This window comes from Malus domestica, chromosome 14 (genome assembly GCF_042453785.1).
Source record: "Malus domestica chromosome 14, GDT2T_hap1".
In the NCBI taxonomy this organism is placed as follows: Eukaryota; Viridiplantae; Streptophyta; class Magnoliopsida; order Rosales; family Rosaceae; genus Malus; species Malus domestica.
The window spans coordinates 19,917,323-19,922,010 of NC_091674.1; positions in this window are offsets into that span (position 1 = coordinate 19,917,323).

A 4,688-nucleotide genomic window follows, 5' to 3' on the forward strand; every position below is an offset into this window, starting at 1 on the left:
CTGGGGAGGCTGCTAAGATCTATGTGCTTTTGAAACTAGATCTCTTGAAAACATGGACGTTTGTGCCAAGTTTGTTGATGGCGTCGGAAAGGTTGTTTGCCCAAGCTCATTTGCGAATCATATGGCATAATATAGAATGACTGCTCTGCTTGCTATGATGCAGATATAGCAAGGCTGCTAAGGAGATGGCAAAATACTATGGCAAATTCTGAGCTCGTTGCTTTGAAGGGGTCTAATATTCTGCCCCCACTTCTTTGTAGCTTGAGACCGCTCGCCAAGAGATCTTGACGTGATCCAAGTTAAGCATGAAAGTGCAGAGAAGGAGATCGGATGTCACATACCTTAGATTCAAGATCTTAAGCATGTCATTTCTGAGCTTCGTTCTGCTGGAAAGGATGAAGAGTTGATTGCTGCTTATAACCAAGTGATCCACTTCAAGAGAATCATCGATAGGTTTGAACCCCAAATGTTGGAACTTCAAGGTGTACTGAAAGCCTGAAGAAGGAAGTGGATGAGATGTAGAGCATCCATGTTGGTCTGCTCGAGAAGGATGAACAGCTAAAAGGTGAAAAGGCTAGGCTCGGGGTTTCGAGACATTCTCTATTTCTCCGGAAGACTTGGTTGATTTTACTTTTGAGGCTTCCATTAGTGAAGTAGTTGGAGAAGTTAGTGCCTAGGCTGGGGCAGCCGAGGGTGAAACATTGGATGATACCGCTGCTAAGAGTGTCGCGGCTGCTGAAGGTGTGGTGACCGAGTAGTCGTGGGATGTTCAAGCTGCTATAGTCTTCTAGGTAGCCTGTAGGATTTTATTTGTTTTTCCTTGTAGCTCTTGTTTTGCTTGAACTCCTTCGGCATTTGCTAGTTGTTTATAAACATGTTTTCCTTTGCTTTTCTTCATCTTCGCTTATTTTGTTCATGCCCTAACCTTTATACTTGATAGACCAGTGGCAGGCATGCTACTTTTTTTATAAGCCTATGCAGCCGTTGGTGTTGGTGTAGAACTTTGCAAAGTTGTTAGCCATAAGGTTGGCAGCCGGATGCCTTACTTACAAAAGCAGACAAGTCTGCGTAACCACTAGGCTGTTAACCTTGGCTTTCTCCAATTCCGTAGGTTGCGTAGCAAGTATCACAACACTTTAAGACTTGGTGTAGGTTGTTCCGCGCTTGGCAGAGGTGAAGCTTATCGACTACGTAGCATGTCGGCAGTGGATAAAACTTCGTATATGCGCGCTAGCTTGTTTAACCTTTCACAAGAATATGCGGTTGTATAAGTCTAGCGCGGCTTTACTGCTCGAAGGGTAAGCGGTAGGCAATCTTCCAGAATCCGTAGGCTACCTTAGTGTACTCGGTAATAGCTTTAGGGTTCCAAGGCAGCCGTCTGTAGGGCGTACTGCGTAATGTGCCCCCTCCGTCTCTAGGGCCCGTTTCCCCACGGATTAGGCCAAGAGACCAAAAATCTTTCAGTTAGCTAAGTCTTGACAAAGACCATTGTGGCTACTTCTAGGAATCCCAGCACAAGCCATCATGCATCTAGTTATACTAGGGCAGCCAGGCTCATCCACGTCTGGATATTCGGAGTGTAAAGTTTATCCTCCCGTCTTGGAAAGCTGACCCATATGGGTGTCAAGGAATTGGTTTACCCTCTCGAACTGGAAAGCAATTAGTTTACCTTATCGCACTGGAGAGCATGGTTGGTCCCTCCGGGGCGCAATTCCTGCGATGAGTCCCTAAGTAAGGCGCAGTCTTCTTTTAAAGTGCAGAAGTGATCAGTTGTTGTAATTATGCAGCCGAGCCAATTTGTGATTACTTCTGAATCCTCATTGAAAAAATGAGTGAAACGAACGAGAACTTAGCTGTAAAGTAGAAACTGCATAATAATTGGATAGTTCTCAGCTTGTGAGGTGGTGCCCGTCGAGCTTCTTGAGTCTTCAGGTTTTAATGTAGTGGGAGGTCACACATGGTACTTCTTTAGATTGTAGGCCATCCATTGATTTTCGATCTTTTTGTTGTTTCATGGTGGCGAAGGTGTAATTACTCTTGCCGCCTTCTCTACTGATCTTGTACAGACCTTCCCAGATGAGATTCATCTTTTTGGAGCCTTCTCTGCTGGCAGTGATGAATGCCTTAAGACTAGATCTTTGGGCTGGAATTGTCGGATCTTGGCCATTTTGTTGTAGCTGGAGAGGAATTGATGCTGGTAAGCTGCGATGCGGGTGATAGTCTACTCGCACTTCTCTTCTGCCAGATTTAAGCTTGTGGCTATCTCCTTTCGGTTGCTCGTCTTTTGGTGGTGCAATATGCCCATAGATATCCTTGGAGTTTGTCTGGCCATTTTCTTTTCTTATTGGTGAGGGATTTCTTGTGGCAGTCGAGGATCATCTTAGTGGATGCTTTGGCCCGCCTATTGCCTTGAGGATATCTTGGCGTAGACATGTGCTGCTTGATGCCATATTTTTGGAAGAACTTCGCCAAATCTTTGCCCACGAATTGCAGGCCATTATTGGTGACGATAAATTAAGGGATGCCAAATCGGCAAATGATGCTCCTTCATATGAAGCGCTCTATATCCGTCTGAACCATGATCGTTATGGGCTCTGCTTCTACTTATTTGGTGAAGTAGTCGGTTGCCACGATCATCATGCCTTTGTCCCTAGTAGTATGGCTGGTGATTAGTTAGGACTCGGAATGAATTGAAAGCTTTTTCACCACCAAGTCTTTTGTCATTCGAAGGCCTGCTAGCGAGGCTTCGTACTCTGCTTCGTTGTTATATGCTTTGAAGCTTAGAGTGATCGCTTGCTCGAGCATTGAAATGTCTGGGGTGGCAAGAACCATGACTGTTTACGAGCCTTTGTAGTTGGATGCACCGTCTACATGCAAACGCCATAAATCTCCATTGAGGGAGCTGGTGTGGCTAAAGTGTGCTCGACTACCTTCGGGGCGTCGTTGGGCTGCTCTGTTGCATTGTCAAGGCTAGGCTTGAAGGCGCGATAGGGAGCTGTGGAGCTGGGGCCATGTTACATGTAGCAGGAGATGCTCAACTTCCGGTATTAGGCCACTCTAGAGCTGAATAATGGAGTAAGGGTCGGCTAGGGCCGTGTGACGCGTAGCATGAGGTAGTGTTCGACTGCCAGTACATGTTGCTCTTACGTAGAATCTTCTGGGGTGACGAGGATAAAACCAACTTTTGAGTGTTCATTCTAGTGTTCGTTTGCTCTTGGCGTCTCTTTTGGGCCGAGTTGTTGCGTTCGTCAGAAAACTTTGCATCTGCCAGGGTCTACGCCTTTATCGTTACGGGTTTGGATTCGGCAGAATAATGCGTCATGATGATGACTGCGTGCGTTTGAAGGTAAAACTTAATCTTTAGGGTACTTCTTCAAACATGCGAATAAGTCCTCTGCTGCTTCTAGGGAAGTGATGTCGGGTACTTCTTCAAGTCCTTGAATGTGCATTGGTGAGCTTCATCCCAAAGTGCATGTTTTTCGCCAAAGCAAAAGAGTCTGCCAGAGTTAGATCTTCTTTCATGATTAATTTTTCGAATAGCGGGTGGTCTGCTAGAAGGCCTGTTTGGAAGGCTGCTCTAGCTATTGAGTCGTTGCATCCAACGATCCTTGTCTTCTCTGCTTTGAATCTCCTCACATAGTCACGAAGTGACTCCTTTGGGTTCTTCTTGACGTTAAACAAATTATCGGACTTCTTTTTGATCGAGCGATGGATGAATATTCTTTGGTGAAAACCAAAGAAAGTTCGTAGAAATTCCGGATGGATTGTGGCGGTAGGGTGTAGAACCAATCTTGTGCCTCGCCTTGTAAAGTGGTGGCGAATATCTTGCACATGAGATCATCGTTGTTTCGATAAAGGATCATTGCACTTCGGTAGCGCTTTAAGTGTCTCTCCGGGTCTTCATCCCCTTTGAAAGATGTGAAATGTAGCATGTTGAACTCACGTGGAGGCTTTGCCTGCTCGATCTTGTCCGTGAAGGGTGACCTACTTATGTTGGTCATGTTCTGTTGTAGTGCCTCGTCGGTGACCTCGTTGCGTTGGAAATCGTGCAATCGCTTAGTCAAGAGTCTCTATACTTTTTCCTGAATTTGCCTTTGTTAGGGTATCAGAGCTCTCGGCTGCCCTCAGCCATGACTTGCTGGTCTAGGCTGCTTTTTCATGTGTTTGGCTCGTCTATACTGTGATGCAGTGCATGTGGTGTGTTCTTAGCAGACGAGCGAGTTCTTCGCAGGCTGCTGGTTGAACTTGAGCTGGATTGAGTGATTGGTTCTCTCCGTCCGTCGTGCTGCCTACTCCGATGTGAGGTGAAGGATGCTCCTTGCGGGCTTAGCCGCGAATGAACACTTTGCCCGGAAGGTTGCTCATGTTGACTACCGGAGTATGACCTCAACCATGAATGTATGCTCACCCGTAGGCCTAGTCGAGAGTGCACGCTTCTCCGTGTGCTAAGATAAGAGTATACGCTATCTCGGGAGCCCAATCGGGAGTGTACACTGCCTGAACGCTCGGCTCGTGACTGCTTACCGGGACGCTGCTGGAAAGGTTCGTCTGCCCTTGTCCTACTTCGGGATACCTCGTCCGGTGCACGTTGGATCCTGGTGCATTGCAAAAGTTGATTCACCAAGGTTGTCTGTTGTACAAGGGCGCTCGTCAACTCTACGACTTGTCGAGACAAGTGTTGTTCACCA